At 48.9% G+C, this 17893-nt stretch overlaps 1 protein-coding gene across 1 annotated transcript in view; it reads right to left on the minus strand.

Annotated features, from left to right (window-relative positions):
* CNTN4 (contactin 4) overlaps positions 1-1498 on the minus strand; it is a 221745-nt gene extending 220247 nt beyond the window's left edge. Inside the window, exon 1 of the mRNA XM_040358652.1 lies at positions 1318-1498. The gene's annotated coding sequence lies outside the window, so the exon portion shown is untranslated. The remainder of the gene's footprint in view (positions 1-1317) is intronic.
* Positions 1499-17893: the final 16395 nt, after the last annotated feature.

The raw sequence follows: 17893 nt of genomic DNA on the forward strand, positions 1-17893 counted from the left end.
CTGCCTCCTCTTGCAGTGCGGGAAAATTAACCCTTTTGCCGGACTGCGGGAAGAAGCTGTCTGTGCGGGAAAGTCCCACAGAATCCGTGCGTGTTGGGAGGTATGCGCAGGGTCGCCATCAGGAATTTTGGGGCCCCTTGCACAGCTTAAGGCATGGGCCCCCTGAAGCAGAGAACCTAGGGGGGGTGGGGGTGCTGCCGCCTGAAATTGAGAAGCGTGGGGGCTGCCGCAAATTGAGAAGCGGGGGGGCCTTTACAAAAAAAAGAAGAAATAAAGAAGAAAACAAATATATATAAATATATGTAGCCATCCGGGGCCCTGGGGACCTCTGGGCCTTTTAATAAAAAGAAAAAATAAACCTCTGGGCCCTTTAATAATAAAAAAAAAAACATTTATAAAAAATACATTAAAAAAGGGAGGTTGCCATCCGGGGGCCCTGGGAACCTCTGGGCCTTTTAATAAAAAATAAAAAAATAAACAAAAATAAAAAAATAAACATTTATAAAAAAAATAAAAAAGGGGGGGTTGCCACATGGGGCCCTGGGTACCTCTGAGCCCTTTAATAATAAAAAAATATATATATATATATAAAAAAAATGTAATTTTTTTTTATAAAAAAATAAAAAAGGTGGGTTGCCATCCGGGGGCCCTGGAGACCCCTGGGCCCTTTAATAATAATAATAAAATATATATATATATATATACATATATTATATATATAAAAATAAAAAATATATAAAAAAAACATTTTTTTACAAAAAATAAATAAAAAAAAGGGGGGTTGCCATCCGGGGCCCTGGAGACCCCTGGGCCCTTTAATAATAATAATTAAATATATATATATATATATATATATATATATATATATATATATATATATAATATTATATATATAAAAATAAAAAATATATAAAAAAAAACATTTTTTTACAAAAAATAAATAAAAAAAAGGGGGGTTGCCGTCCGGGGCCCTGGAGACCCCTGGGCCCTTTAATAATAATAATTAAATATATATATATATATATATATATATATATATATATATATATATATAATATTATATATATAAAAATAAAAAATATATAAAAAAAACATTTTTTTACAAAAAATAAATAAAAAAAGGGGGGTTGCCGTCCGGGGCCCTGGGGGCCTCCGGACCCCTAAAAAAAAAAAAAAAAAAAAAAATTTTTTTTTTTTTTTTTTTTTTAAAGGGGGCCCCCTATTGGGTGGGGCCCCTGGGCTTGAGCCCAGTCAAGGCCAATGGTAAGTCCGGCCCTGCTGGTACCTGCCCTGTCTGCCCTCCCTTCCCCCGCTCACCTGCACTGAGCGATCCCTGGGGTCCCTCTCCTCTCCGGGCACAGACTGGGCATCCAACGGGCACAGAGGCGGCGGGTGAGAGAGAAGACAACCAACCGAGCAACGAGCGGGGGGAGCCGGACTGATCATCCACACCGAGCCGGAGACTTTCCGAGCTGCCGAGAAAATCCCTCCTCTACCCAGAGAGAGGAGAGGAGGAGAGAGACTGGATGGAGGGATGAGAGAGGAGAGGAGGAGAGAGACTGAATGGAGGGATGAGAGAGGAGAGGAGAGACTGGATGGAGGGATGAGAGAGGAGAGGAGGAGAGAGACTGGATGGAGGGATGAGAGAGGAGAGGAGAGACTGGATGGAGGGATGAGAGAGGAGAGGAGGAGAGAGACTGGATGGAGGGATGAGAGAGGAGAGGAGGAGAGAGACTGGATGGAGGGATGAGAGAGGAGAGGAGGAGAGAGACTGGATGGAGGGATGAGAGAGGAGAGGAGAGGAGGAGAGAGACTGGATGGAGGGATGAGAGAGGAGAGGAGGAGAGAGACTTAATGGAGGGATGAGAGAGGAGAGGAGAGACTGGATGGAGGGATGAGAGAGGAGAGGAGAGACTGGATGGAGGGATGAGAGAGGAGAGGAGAGACTGGATGGAGGGATGAGAGAGGAGAGGAGAGACTGGATGGAGGGATGAGAGAGGAGAGGAGGAGAGAGACTGGATGGAGGGATGAGAGAGGAGAGGAGGAGAGAGACTGGATGGAGGGATGAGAGAGGAGAGGAGGAGAGAGACTGGATGGAGGGATGAGAGAGGAGAGGAGGAGAGAGATTGGATGGAGGGATGAGAGAGGAGAGGAGGAGAGAGACTGGATGGAGGGATGAGAGAGGAGAGGAGGAGAGAGACTGGATGGAGGGATGACAGATGAGAGGAGATGTTGGATGGAGGGATGACAGATGAGAGGAGATGTTGGATGGAGGGATGACAGATGAGAGGAGGAGATGTTGGATGGAGGGATGACAGATGAGAGGAGGAGATGTTGGATGGAGGGATGACAGATGAGGAGATATTGGATGGAGGGATGACAGATGAGAGGAGGAGATGTTGGATGGAGGGATGACAGATGAGAGGAGATGTTGGATGGAGGGATGACAGATGATGAGATGTTGGATGGAGGGATGACAGATGAGAGGAGATGTTGGATGGAGGGATGACAGATGAGAGGAAATGTTGGATGGAGGGATGAGAGAGGGGAGGAGAGGAGAGGAGGAGAGAGACTGGATGGAGGGATGACAGATGAGAGGAGTTGATGTTGGATGGAGGGATGAGAGAGGAGAGGAGATGTTGGATGGAGGGATGACAGATGAGGAGGAGATGTTGGATGGAGGGATGACAGATGAGAGGAGGAGAGAGACTGGATGGAGGGATGACAGATGAGAGGAGATGTTGGATGGAGGGATGACAGATGAGGAGGAGATGTTGGATGGAGGGATGACAGATGAGAGGAGATGTTTGATGGAGGGATGACAGATGAGAGGAGGAGATGTTGGATGGAGGGATGACAGATGAGAGGAGATGCTTGATGGAGGGATGACAGATGAGAGGAGGAGATGTTGGATGGAGGGATGACAGATGATGAGATGTTGGATGGAGAGATGACAGATGAGGAGGAGATGTTGGATGGAGGGATGACAGATGAGAGGAGGAGAGAGACTGGATGGAGGGATGACAGATGAGAGGAGATGTTGGATGGAGGGATGACAGATGAGGAGGAGATGTTGGATGGAGGGATGACAGATGAGAGAAGGAGATGTTGGATGGAGGGATGACAGATGAGGAGGAGATGTTGGATGGAAGGATGACAGATGAGAGGAGATGTTGGATGGAGGGATGACAGATGAGAGGAGATGTTGGATGGAGGGATGACAGATGAGGAGATGTTGAATGGAGGGATGACAGATGAGGAGATGTTGGATGGAGGGATGACAGATGAGGAGATGTTGGATGGAGGGATGACAGATGAGGAGATGTTGGATGGAGGGATGACAGATGAGAGGAGATGTTGGATGGAGGGATGACAGATGAGGAGGAGATATTGGATGGAGGGATGACAGATGAGAGGAGATGTTGGATGGAGGGATGACAGATGAGGAGGAGATATTGGATGGAGAGATGACAGATGAGAGGAGGAGATGTTGGATGGAGAGATGACAGATGAAGAGATGTTGGATGGAGGGATGACAGATGAGAGGAGATGTTGGGTGGAGGAATGACAGCTGAGAGGAGGAGATGTTGGATGGAGAGATGACAGATGAGAGGAGGAGATGTTGGATGGAGGGATGACAGATGAGAGGAGGAGATGTTGGATGGAGGAATGACAGATGAGAGGAGGAGATGTTGGATGGAGGGATGACAGATGAGGAGGAGATGTTGGATGGAGGGATGACAGATGAGGAGATGTTGGATGGAGGGATGACAGATGAGGAGATGTTGGATGGAGGGATGACAGATGAGGAGATGTTGGATGGAGGGATGACAGATGAGAGGAGGAGATGTTGGATGGAGGGATAACAGATGAGAGGAGATGTTGGATGGAGGGATGACAGATGAGGAGGAGATGTTGGATGGAGAGATGACAGATGAGGAGGAGATGTTGGATGGAGGGATGACAGATGAGGAGATGTTGGATGGAGGGATGGCAGATGAGGAGGAGATGTTGGATGGAGGGATGACAGAGGAGGAGATGTTGGATGGAGGGATGACAGATGAGAGGAGGAGATGTTGGATGGAGGGATAACAGATGAGAGGAGATGTTGGATGGAGGGATGACAGATGAGGAGGAGATGTTGGATGGAGGGATGACAGATGAGGAGGAGATGTTGGATGGAGGGATGACAGATGAGGAGATGTTGGATGGAGGGATGACAGAGGAGGAGATGTTGGATGGAGGGATGACAGATGAGGAGGAGATATTGGATGGAGGGATGACAGATGAGGAGGAGATGTTGGATGGAGGGATGACAGATGAGGAGGAGATGTTGGATGGAGGGATGACAGATGAGGAGATGTTGGATGGAGGGATGACAGATGAGGAGGAGATGTTGGATGGAGGGATGACAGATGATGAGATGTTGGATGGAGAGATGACAGATGAGGAGGAGGAGATGTTGGATGGATGGATGACAGATGAGGAGGAGATGTTGGATGGAGGGATGACAGATGAGGAGGAGATGTTGGATGGAGAGATGACAGATGAGGAGGAGATGTTGGATGGAGGGATGACAGATGAGGAGGAGATGTTGGATGGAGGGATGACATATGAGGAGATGTTGGATGGAGGGATGACAGATGAGAGGAGATGTTGGATGGAGGGATGACAGATGAGGAGGAGATGTTGGATGGAGGGATGACATATGAGGAGATGTTGGATGGAGGGATGACAGATGAGGAGGAGATGTTGGATGGAGGGATGACAGATGAGAGGAGATGATCTCTGACCATCTTCTTTGGTGTGCCTGTAGTCTCTCAACAGAGAACATTTGTTGTCAGAAATTCCGATCGTGTGTATGCGAACAATCTATTCTCCGTCCATTTCCATATACAGGTCTCTATTCTCCATCCATTTCCATATACAGGTCTCTATTCTCCGTCTATTTCCATATACAGGTATCTATTCTCCATCCATTTCCATATACAGGTCTCTATTCTCCATCCATTTCCATATACAGGTCTCTATTCTCCATCCATTTCCATATACAGGTCTCTATTCTCCATGCATTTCCATATACAGGTATCTATTCCCCATCCATTTCCATATACAGGTCTCTATTCTCCATCCATTTCCATATACAGGTCTCTATTCTCCATCCATTTCCATATACAGGTCTCTATTCTCCATGCATTTCCATATACAGGTATCTATTCCCCATCCATTTCCATATACAGGTCTCTATTCTCCGTCCATTTCCATATACAGGTCTCTAATCTCCGTCCATTTCCATATACAGGTCTCTATTCTTCATCCATTTCCATATACAGGTCTCTATTCTTCATCCATTTCCATATACAGGTCTCTATTCTCCGTCCATTTCCATATACAGGTCTCTAATCTCCGTCCATTTCCATATACAGGTCTCTATTCTCCGTCCATTTCCATATACAGGTCTCTATTCTTCATCCATTTCCCTATACAGGTCTCTATTCTCCATCCATTTCCATATACAGGTCTCTAATCTCCATCCATTTCCATATACAGGTATCTATTCTCCATCCATTTCCATATACAGGTCTCTATTCTCCATCTATTTCCATATACAGGTCTCTATTCTCCGTCCATTTCCACATACAGGTCTCTATTCTCCATCCATTTCCATATACAGGTCTCTTTTCTCCATCCATTTCCATATACAGGTCTCTATTCTCCATCCATTTCCCTATACAGGTCTCTATTCTCCATCCATTTCCATATACAGGTCTCTATTCTCCGTCTATTTCCATATACAGGTCTCTATTCTCCATCCATTTCCATATACAGGTCTCTTTTCTCCGTCCATTTTTATATACAGGTCTCTATTCTCCATCCATTTCCATATACAGGTATCTAATCTCCGGCCATTTCCATATACAGGTATCTATTCTCCATCCATTTCCATATACAGGTATCTATTCTCCATCCATTTCCATATACAGGTCTCTATTCTCCATCCGTTTCCATATACAGGTCTCTATTCTCCATCCATTTCCATATACAGGTCTCTATTCTCCATCCATTTCCATATACAGGTCTCTATTCTCCATCCATTTCCATATACAGGTCTCTATTCTCCATCCATTTCCATATACAGGTCTCTATTCTCCATCCATTTCCATATACAGGTCTCTGTACTCCATCCATTTCCATATACAGGTCTCTATTCTCCATCCATTTCCATATACAGGTCTCTAATCTCCGTCCATTTCCATATACAGGTCTCTATTCTCCATCCATTTCCATATACAGGTCTCTATTCTCCATCCATTTCCATATACAGGTCTCTATTCTCCATCCATTTCCATATACAGGTCTCTATTCTCCATCCATTTCCATATACAGGTATCTAATCTCCGGCCATTTCCATATACAGGTATCTATTCTCCATCCATTTCCATATACAGGTATCTATTCTCCATCCATTTCCATATACAGGTATCTATTCTCCATCCATTTCCATATACAGGTCTCTATTCTCCATCCATTTCCATATACAGGTCTCTATTCTCCGTCTATTTCCATATACAGGTCTCTATTCTACATCCATTTCCATATACAGGTCTCTGTTCTCCATCCATTTCCATATACAGGTCTCTATTCTCGATCCATTTCCATATACAGGTCTCTATTCTCCATCCATTTCCATATACAGGTATCTATTCTCCATCCATTTCCATATACAGGTCTCTATTCTCCATCCATTTCCATATACAGGTCTCTATTCTCCCTCCATTTCCCTATACAGGTCTCTATTCTCCATCCATTTCCATATACAGGTCTCTATTCTCCATCCATTTCCATATACAGGTCTCTATTCTCCATCCATTTCCATATACAGGTCTCTATTCTCCGTCCATTTCCATATATACAGGTCTCTATTATCCATCCATTTCCATATACAGGTCTCTATTCTCCATCCATTTCCATATACAGGTCTCTATTCTCCATCTATTTCCGTATACAGGTCTCTATTCTCCGTCCATTTCCATATACAGGTCTCTAATCTCTGTCCATTTCCATATACAGGTCTCTATTCTCCATCCATTTCCATATACAGGTCTCTATTATCCATCCATTTCCATATACAGGTCTCTAATCTCTGTCCATTTCCATATACAGGTCTCTATTCTCCATCCATTTCCATATACAGGTCTCTATTCTCCATCCATTTCCCTATACAGGTCTCTATTCTCCGTCCATTTCCACATACAGGTCTCTATTCTCCATCCATTTCCATATACAGGTCTCTATTCTCCAACAATTTCCATATACAGGTCTCTATTCTCCATCCATTTCCATATGCAGGTCTCTATTCTCCATCTATTTCCATATACAGGTCTCTATTCTCCATCTATTTCCATATACAGGTCTCTATTCTCCGTCCATTTCCACATACAGGTCTCTATTCTCCATCCATTTCCATATACAGGTCTCTATTCTCCAACAATTTCCATATACAGGTCTCTATTCTCCATCTATTTCCATATACAGGTCTCTTTTCTCCATCCATTTCCATATACAGGTCTCTATTCTCCATCCATTTCCATATACAGGTCTCTATTCTCCGTCTATTTCCATATACAGGTCTCTAATCTCCGTCCATTTCCATATACAGGTATCTAATTTACGTTCACGTCGAAAGCAATGACGATTTGCGTCAGAATTTCGAGCATGCGCACTGGGATTTTTTCACGAACGGCGCATGCGGCGTTCGTAAAAAACGTAAAATACGCAGGGTCAACCTAATTTAAATAAAACACGCCCCCTCAACATCATTTGAATGACGCGCACTTACGCCGGCCCCATTTACGCTACGCCGCCGTAAGTAAGGAGGCAAGTGCTTTGTGAATACAGCACTTGCCTCTTAAACTTACGGCGGCGCAGCGTAAATACGATACGCTGCGCCGCCGTAAGAAGGGGCGCAGCTACCTGAATCCAGCCCTATGTTGTTACATTGTGTCCCTTCTATGTTGTTACATTGTGTCCCTTCAGAGACAACATGTGACACTTTTGTCATCACTTGTATTTTATTTGTACAAATCAAAAATAAATACAAAAAAGTTATAAAATAAAAGCTCTGATTGGCTGAGCAGTGATGTGAGTCACGTGACTTTCTTCTTCCATGACGCTTGGAGCTGATTGGTGGACATTGGCCCCTCCCCCTCCCGCTGTCTCTCGTGCGATTCTATCATTAACTCTTCTCATTCTTCAGTAATATTTTCCTGAGGGCCCCAATAAATCATTCGCCCCGCCCAGCACATCACCCAATCACGGGCCGTCATTACTCCCCGCCTTCCTTCTTCATTATCGTTCGGCGACGGCGGCTTATCCCGGGCGATGGTCGGTAACGACGATGACATTGCGATCCTCGGCCGCGGTGCGCTTCACCTTCAATCTCGCGGCTCCCGGGTAACGACGATGACATTGCGATCCTCGGCCGTGGTGCGCTCCACCTTCAATCTCGCGGCTCCCGGGTAACGACGATGACATTGCGATCCTCGGCCGCGGTGCGCTTCACCTTCAATCTCGCGGCTCCCGGGTAACGACGATGACATTGCGATCCTCGGCCGTGGTGCGCTTCACCTTCAATCTCGCGGCTCCCGGGTAACGACGATGACATTGCGATCCTCGGCCGTGGTGCGCTCCACCTTCAATCTCGTGCCTCCCCGGTAACGACGATGACATGACGATCCTCGGGCGCGGTGCGCTTCACCTTCAGTCTCGCGGCTCCCGGGTAACGACGATGACATGGCGATCCTCGGCCGCGGTGCGCTTCACCTTCAATCTCGCGGCTCCCGGGTAACTACGATGACATTGCGATCCTCGGCCGCGGTGCGCTTCACCTTCAATCTCGCGGCTCCCGGGTAACGACGATGACATTGCGATCCTCGGCCGCGGTGCGCTTCACCTTCAATCTCGCGGCTCCCGGGTAACGACCTGTCTGGTAATTAAAAAAACGCGGCCATCTATCTCTGTCCGCCATTCGCTTGTCCCCGGGATACGCCCGCCGCCGCGGCCCGTCAGTCACTCCTTTTTCTTATTTCATTATATTTATTAGAAAAAAATCCCTTCAGCCAGCCGGGGAAATCGATCCGAAGCCGCATCCAGGCGAGCAGGCGGCACTAACCCCTCGGCTGCTGCGGCAAAACACCAAATCTTAATGGATTTCCAGTGGACGGCCTGGACGGGCGCAACAGCGATGGGATGCGCCCGCCGCTAATTAAAGACGAACGCTAAAACATTTCTACAGAGCATGGAAAAAGTATTCATACCCCTCTATATACAGTGTCTGGAAAAAGTATTCATACCCCTCTATATACAGTGTCTGGAAAAAGTATTCATACCCCTCTATATACAGTGTCTGGAAAAAGTATTCATACCCCTCTATATACAGTGCCTGGAAAAAGTATTCATACCCCTCTATATACAGTGCCTGGAAAAAGTATTCATACCCCTCTATATACAGTGCCTGGAAAAAGTATTCATACCCCTCTATATACAGTGTCTGGGAAAAGTATTCATACCCCTTGGGATTCCCCACATGTTCTCATGTTACATCCAGAAACGTAAATGTATTTTATTGGGATTTCATGTGAGAGACACAAAGTGTCACATAATTGTGAAGTGGAAGGAAAATTATACAAATAAATCTGTGAAAAGTGTTGGGGGAGGGACATTTGTATGGCGCCCCCCGGAGTCAATACTTTGTATGGCGCCCCCCCGGAGTCAATACTTTGTATGGCGCCCCCCGGAGTCAATACTTTGTATGGCGCCCCCCGGAGTCAATCCTTTGTAGAACCCCCTTTCTCTACAAGTCTTTTTGGGGGTGTCTCTACCAGCTTTGCACATCTAGAGAGGAACATTTCTCCTCCATTCTTCTTCTTTGTAAAATATCTCTGTCTCTGTCAGATTGGATGGAGAGCGTCTGTGATCAGCAATTTTCAGGTCTTGCCACAGATTCTCAATGGGATTTAGGTCTGGACTGTGACTGGGCCATTCTAACACATGAATAGGCTTTGATCTAAACCAATGATCGGACACTATTCCTCCCACTGACACCAATGATGGGACACTATTCCTCTCACGAACATCAATGATGGGGCACTATTCCTCCCACTGACACCAATGATGGGACACTATTCCCCCCACTGACACCAATGATGGGACACTATTCCTCCCACTGACACCAATGATGGGACACTATTCCTCCCACTGACACCAATGATGGGACACTATTCCTCCCACTGACACCAATGATGGGACACTATTCCTCCCACTAACACCAATGATGGGACACTATTCCTCCCACTTAAACCAATGATGGGACACTATTCCTCCCACTGACACCAATGATGGGACACTATTCCTCCCACTGACACCAATGATGGGACACTATTCCTCCCACTGATACCAATGATGGGACACTATTCCTCCCACTGACACCAATGATGGGACACTATTCCCCCCACTGACACCAATGATGGGACACTATTCCTCCCACTGACACCAATGATGGGGTCATAGCAGATGGCAAACAAGAGAGCAGTCAGGACCAGGAAAAGGTTGGGACAGTAAGGGAGTAGTTGGGTCAATCCTTCTTGGCGATGATCAGACAGCAGGTAGGTATCATATTAGTGTATTTGGCAATAAGATCACCAACCACTTCAAAGGCTGAAGCCCAAATTCTCTTCTGGTCAGAGCCGAGCATCATTACTGGGAACTCTGGAGGTTCTGGCAGGGATTCCAGGAGTACCATTGCAAGTCCTGGCAAAAAGTCTGAGAGTACCATTGCAAGTCCTGGCAGGAAGTCTGAGAGTACCATTGCAAGTCCTGGCAGGAAGTCTGAGAGTACCATTGCAAGTCCTGGCAGGAAGTCTGAGAGTACCATCGGAAGTCCTGGCAGGAAGTCTGAGAGTACCATTGGAAGTCCTGGCAGGAACTCTGAGAGTACCATTGGAAGTCCTGGCAGGAAGTCTGAGAGTACCATTGCAAGTCCTGGCAGGAAGTCTGAGAGTACCATTGCAAGCCCTGGCAGGAAGTCTGAGAGTACCATTGCAAGTCCTGGCAGGAAGTCTGAGAGTACCATTGCAAGCCCTGGCAGGAAGTCTGAGAGTACCATTGCAAGTCCTGGCAGGAAGTCTGAGAGTACCATTGCAAGTCCTGGCAGGAAGTCTGAGAGTACCATTGGAAGTCCTGGCAGGAAGTCTGAGAGTACCATTGCAAGTCCTGGCAGGAAGTCTGAGAGTACCATTGCAAGTCCTGGCAGGAAGTCTGAGAGTACCATTGCAAGTCCTGGCAGGAAGTCTGAGAGTACCATTGCAAGTCCTGGCAGGAAGTCTGAGAGTACCATTGCAAGTCCTGGCAGGAAGTCTGAGAGTACCATTGCAAGTCCTGGCAGGAAGTCTAAGAATACCATTGGAGGTCCTGGCAGGAAGTCTGAGCGTACCATTGCAAGTCCTGGCAGGAAGTCTGAGAGTACCATTGGAAGTCCTGGCAGGAAGTCTGAGCGTACCATTGCAAGTCCTGGCAAAAAGTCTGAGAGTACCATTGCAAGTCCTGGCAGGAAGTCTGAGAGTACCATTGGAAGTCCTGGCAGGAAGTCTGAGAGTACCATTGCAAGTCCTGGCAGGAAGTCTGAGAGTACCATTGGAAGTCCTGGCAGGAAGTCTGAGAGTACCATTGCAAGTCCTGGCAGGAAGTCTGAGAGTACCATTGCAAGTCCTGGCAGGAAGTCTGAGAGTACCATTGCAAGTCCTGGCAGGAAGTCTGAGAGTACCATTGGAAGTCCTGGCAGGAAGTCTGAGAGTACCATTGCAAGTCCTGGCAGGAAGTCTGAGAGAACCATTGCAAGTCCTGGCAGGAAGTCTGAGAGTACCATTGGAAGTCCTGGCAGGAAGTCTGAGAGTACCATTGCAAGTCCTGGCAGGAAGTTTGAGAGTACCATTGCAAGTCCTGGCAGGAAGTCTGAGAGAACCATTGCAAGTCCTGGCAGGAAGTCTGAGAGAACCTTAACAGTAGTAAGGTAATAGAGTTCAGAAAGGTATTTTAGTCGATGATTAATAATATAAAATTACCAACGCATTTCGACTCTCTGCTATGCTACCTGCTGCTAATATCATCTTACATGAGATGTTCATAAACCCCTCAGAGTCCTGGCATTGCCTTAAGTCACATCACCCTGATGAAGGGCCCCGAATCCCCCCGAAACGCATTGGTTCTTCTATATTATAATTAATTTCCTTTTTTTAGAATGCTGAAAAGACTGGCAGAGGCTGCAGCACGGGAACGGAGGAGACCGGAGGAGACGCGTGCCGCCGCCGGATAGGTGATCTCTTCTGTCCCAAGACTTTTGATCATCGGATTTTTTTTCCTCAGCCTGGAAGAGTGAGCGCGGGTCAGAAATTGCGGTCGCGCTCTTTAGAGTGAAGCATCTATACAGAGAATTGAGGGAGGAAGATTGGATGGGGGCGGCAGAGGGGGGGGGGGTCATTACATGGCGTTTCCTTTATTGACGGATGGATCGCTGCGAGGAAATCTGCACGCTGCTTAAAAATTTGATGAATACAAATAAGAGGCCGGCTGGAAAGCCCCGCCCTCGGCGCGAGAGATTCATTAATATTCGGAGTACCTGGAGCCATGACAGGAGCTGTAATTATGTCAGAGAGGCGGGGGAGGGGGCCAGGAATTCAGAGATTGAAATGAGACTGCGGGAATTTCCAGGGCGCCGTCTAAGGAAAGTGACAGGTGTGAGGAATGGATCTCCGGGGTGTGATCCGCCTGATCACTGGAAGAGAATGATGGAGCGCGCTGGAAGGTCGGGAAGAGGGAATCATGGGACTTCTGGAGTAGAGGTCACCCTGTGACTTCAAATCAACCTGTCATTGTGCTGAGGGGGGAAGGGTCCGGGGCCGTCATCCTCATCCGTGTCTTCCGTCATCCTCATCCATCATCTTCATCCGTCTCGTCCGTCATCCTCATCCGTCATCTTCATCCGTCTCGTCCGTCATCCTCATCCGTCATCTTCATCCGTCTCGTCCGTCATCCTCATCCGTCATCTTCATCCGTCTCGTCCGTCATCCTCATCCGTCATCTTCATCCGTCTCGTCCGTCATCCTCATCCGTCATCTTCATCCGTCTCGTCCGTCATCCTCATCCGTGTCTTCCGTCATCCTCATCCATCATCTTCATCCGTCTCGTCCGTCATCCTCATCCGTCATCTTCATCCGTCTCGTCCGTCATCCTCATCCGTCATCTTCATCCGTCTCGTCCGTCATCCTCATCCGTCATCTTCATCCGTCTCGTCCGTCATCCTCATCCGTGTCTTCCGTCATCCTCATCCGTCATCTTCATCCGTCTCGTCCGTCATCCTCATCCGTGTCTTCCGTCATCCTCGTCCGTCATCCTCGTCCGTCATCCTCATCCGTCATCTTCATCCTCATCCATCATCCTCATCCGTCATCTTCATCCTCATCCATCATCCTCATCCGTCATCCTCATACGTCTCGTCCGTCATCCGTCTCGTCCATCATCCTCATCTGTCTCATCCGTCATCCTCATCCGTCTCATCCGTCATTCGTCATCCTCACCCGTCTCGTCCCGTCATCCTCATCCGTCTCGTCCATCATCCTCATCTGTCTCATCCGTCATCCTCATCCGTCTCATCCGTCATCAGTCATCCTCACCCGTCTCGTCCCGTCATCCTCATCCGTCTCATCCGTCATCCTCATCCGTCTCGTCCGTCATCCTCATCCGTCTCATCCTCATCCTCCTCATCCTCATCCGTCTCATCCGTCATCCTCATCCGTCTCATCCTCATCCGTCTCATCCTCATCCGTCTCATCCGTCATCCTCATCCGTCTCGTCCATCATCCTCATCCATCTCATCCGTCATCATCATCCGTCTCATCCGTCATCCTCATCCGTCTCATCCTCATCATCATCTGTCTCATCCTCATCCTCATCCGTCTCATCCGTCATCCTCATCTGTCTCGTCCGTCATCCTCATCCGTCTCGTCCGTCATCATCATCCGTCTCATCCGTCATCCTCATCCGTCTCATCCTCATCCTCATCCGTCTCATCCGTCATCCTCATCCGTCTCGTCCGTCATCCTCATCCGTCTCGTCCGTCATCATCATCCGTCTCATCCGTCATCCTCATCCGTCTCATCCGTCATCCTCATCCGTCTCATCCGTCATCCTCATCCGTCTCGTCCGTCATCCTCATCCGTCTCATCCGTCATCCTCATCCGTCTCGTCCGTCATCCTCATCCGTCTCATCCGTCTCATCCGTCATCCTCACCCGTCTCGTCCCGTCATCCTCATCCGTCTCATCCGTCATCCTCATCTGTCTCGTCCGTCATCATCATCCGTCTCTTCCGTCATCCTCATCCGTCTCATCCGTCATCCTCATCCGTCTCATCCATCATCCTCACCCGTCTCGTCCCGTCATCCTCATCCGTCTCGTCCGTCATCCTCACCCGTCTCATCCGTCATCCTCATCCGTCTCGTCCGTCATCCTCATCCATCTCATCCGTCATCCTCACCCGTCTCGTCCATCATCCTCATCCGTCATCCTCATCCGTCTCGTCTGTCATCCTCATCCGTCTCATCCGTCATCCTCATCCGTCTCATCCGTCATCCTCATCTGTCTCATCCATCATCCTCATCCGTCTCATCCGTCTCGTCCGTCATCCTCATCCGTCTCATCCTCATCCGTCTCGTCCGTCATCCTCATCCGTCACGTCCGTCATCCTCATCCGTCTCATCCGTCATCCTCATCTGTCTCATCCGTCATCCTCATCCGTCATCCTCATCCGTCATCCTCATCCGTCTCATCCGTCATCCTCATCTGTCTCATCCGTCATCCTCATCCGTCATCCTCATCCGTCATCCTCATCCGTCTCATCCGTCATCCTCATCCGTCACGTCCGTCATCCTCATCCGTCTCATCCGTCATCCTCATCCGTCACGTCCGTCATCCTCATCCGTCTCATCCGTCATCCTCATCCGTCTCATCCATCATCCTCATCCGTCTCATCCGTCTCGTCCGTCATCCTCATCCGTCTCATCCTCATCCGTCTCATCCGTCATCCTCATCCGTCTCATCCGTCATCCTCATCCGTCTCATCCGTCATCCTCATCCGTCTCGTCCATCATCCTCATCCGTCATCCTCATACGTCTCGTCCGTCATCCTCATCCGTCATCTTCATCTGTCTCATCCGTCATCCTCATCCGTCTCATCCATCATCCTCATCCGTTATACTCATCCGTCTCGTCCGTCATCCTCATCCGTCTCGTCCGTCATCCTCATCCGTCTCATCCATCATCCTCATCCGTCTTATCCGTCTCGTCCGTCATCCTCATCCGTCTCGTCCGTCATCCTCATCCGTCTCATCCTCATCCTCATCCGTCTCATCCGTCATCCTCATCCGTCACGTCCGTCATCCTCATCCGTCTCATCCGTCATCCTCATCTGTCTCATCCGTCATCCTCATCCGTCATCCTCATCCGTCTCGTCCGTCATCCTCATCCGTCATCCTCATCCGTCTCATCCATCATCCTCATCCGTCTCATCCGTCTCGTCCGTCATCCTCATCCGTCTCATCCGTCATCCTCATCCGCCTCATCCTCATCCGTCTCGTCCGTCATCCTCATCCGTCTCGTCCGTCATCCTCATCCGTCTCATCCGTCATCCTCATCTGTCTCATCCGTCATCCTCATCCGTCATCCTCATCCGTCTCGTCCGTCATCCTCATCCATCATCCTCATCCGTCTCGTCCGTCATCCTCATCCGTCTCATCCGTCATCCTCATCCGTCTCGTCCGTCATCCTCATCCGTCACGTCCGTCATCCTCATCCGTCTCATCCGTCATCCTCATCTGTCTCATCCGTCATCCTCATCCGTCATCCTCATCCGTCATCCTCATCCGTCTCATCCGTCATCCTCATCCATCATCCTCATCCGTCTCATTCGTCTCGTCCGTCATCCTCATCCGTCTCATCCATCATCCTCATCCGTCTCATCCGTCATCCTCATCCGTCACGTCCGTCATCCTCATCCGTCACGTCCGTCATCCTCATCCGTCTCATCCGTCATCCTCATCCGTCACGTCCGTCATCCTCATCCGTCTCATCCATCATCCTCATCCGTCTCATCCGTCTCGTCCGTCATCCTCATACGTCTCATCCTCATCCGTCTCATCCTCATTCGTCTCATCCGTCATCCTCATCCGTCTCATCCGTCATCCTCATCCGTCTCATCCGTCATCCTCATCCGTCTCATCCATCATCCTCATCCGTCATCCTCATACGTCTCGTCCGTCATCCTCATCCGTCTCATCCGTCATCCTCATCCGTCTCGTCCGTCATCCTCATCCGTCACGTCCGTCATCCTCATCCGTCTCATCCGTCATCCTCATCTGTCTCATCCGTCATCCTCATCCGTCATCCTCATCCGTCATCCTCATCCGTCTCATTCGTCTCGTCCGTCATCCTCATCCGTCTCATCCGTCATCCTCATCCGTCTCATCCGTCATCCTCATCCGTCACGTCCGTCATCCTCATCCGTCTCATCCGTCACGTCCGTCATCCTCATCCGTCTCATCCGTCATCCTCATCCGTCTCATCCATCATCCTCATCCGTCTCATCCGTCTCGTCCGTCATCCTCATCCGTCTCATCCTCATCCGTCTCATCCGTCATCCTCATCCGTCTCATCCGTCATCCTCATCCGTCTCATCCGTCATCCTCATCCGTCTCGTCCATCATCCTCATCCGTCATCCTCATACGTCTCGTCCGTCATCCTCATCCGTCATCTTCATCTGTCTCATCCGTCATCCTCATCCGTCTCATCCATCATCCTCATCCGTTATACTCATCCGTCTCGTCCGTCATCCTCATCCGTCTCATCCGTCATCCTCATCTGTCTCATCCGTCATCCTCATCCGTCATCCTCATCCGTCATCCTCATCCGTCTCATCCGTCATCCTCATCCGTCACGTCCGTCATCCTCATCCGTCTCATCCGTCATCCTCATCCGTCACGTCCGTCATCCTCATCCGTCTCATCCGTCATCCTCATCCGTCTCATCCATCATCCTCATCCGTCTCATCCGTCTCGTCCGTCATCCTCATCCGTCTCATCCTCATCCGTCTCATCCGTCATCCTCATCCGTCTCATCCGTCATCCTCATCCGTCTCATCCGTCATCCTCATCCGTCTCGTCCATCATCCTCATCCGTCATCCTCATACGTCTCGTCCGTCATCCTCATCCGTCATCTTCATCTGTCTCATCCGTCATCCTCATCCGTCTCATCCATCATCCTCATCCGTTATACTCATCCGTCTCGTCCGTCATCCTCATCCGTCTCGTCCGTCATCCTCATCCGTCTCATCCATCATCCTCATCCGTCTCATCCGTCTCGTCCGTCATCCTCATCCGTCTCGTCCGTCATCCTCATCCGTCTCATCCTCATCCTCATCCGTCTCATCCGTCATCCTCATCCGTCACGTCCGTCATCCTCATCCGTCTCATCCGTCATCCTCATCTGTCTCATCCGTCATCCTCATCCGTCATCCTCATCCGTCTCGTCCGTCATCCTCATCCGTCATCCTCATCCGTCTCATCCATCATCCTCATCCGTCTCATCCGTCTCGTCCGTCATCCTCATCCGTCTCATCCGTCATCCTCATCCGCCTCATCCTCATCCGTCTCGTCCGTCATCCTCATCCGTCACGTCCGTCATCCTCATCCGTCTCATCCGTCATCCTCATCTGTCTCATCCGTCATCCTCATCCGTCATCCTCATCCGTCTCGTCCGTCATCCTCATCCATCATCCTCATCCGTC

Source organism: Rana temporaria, chromosome 7, assembly GCF_905171775.1.
Source record: "Rana temporaria chromosome 7, aRanTem1.1, whole genome shotgun sequence".
NCBI lineage: Eukaryota > Metazoa > Chordata > Amphibia > Anura > Ranidae > Rana > Rana temporaria.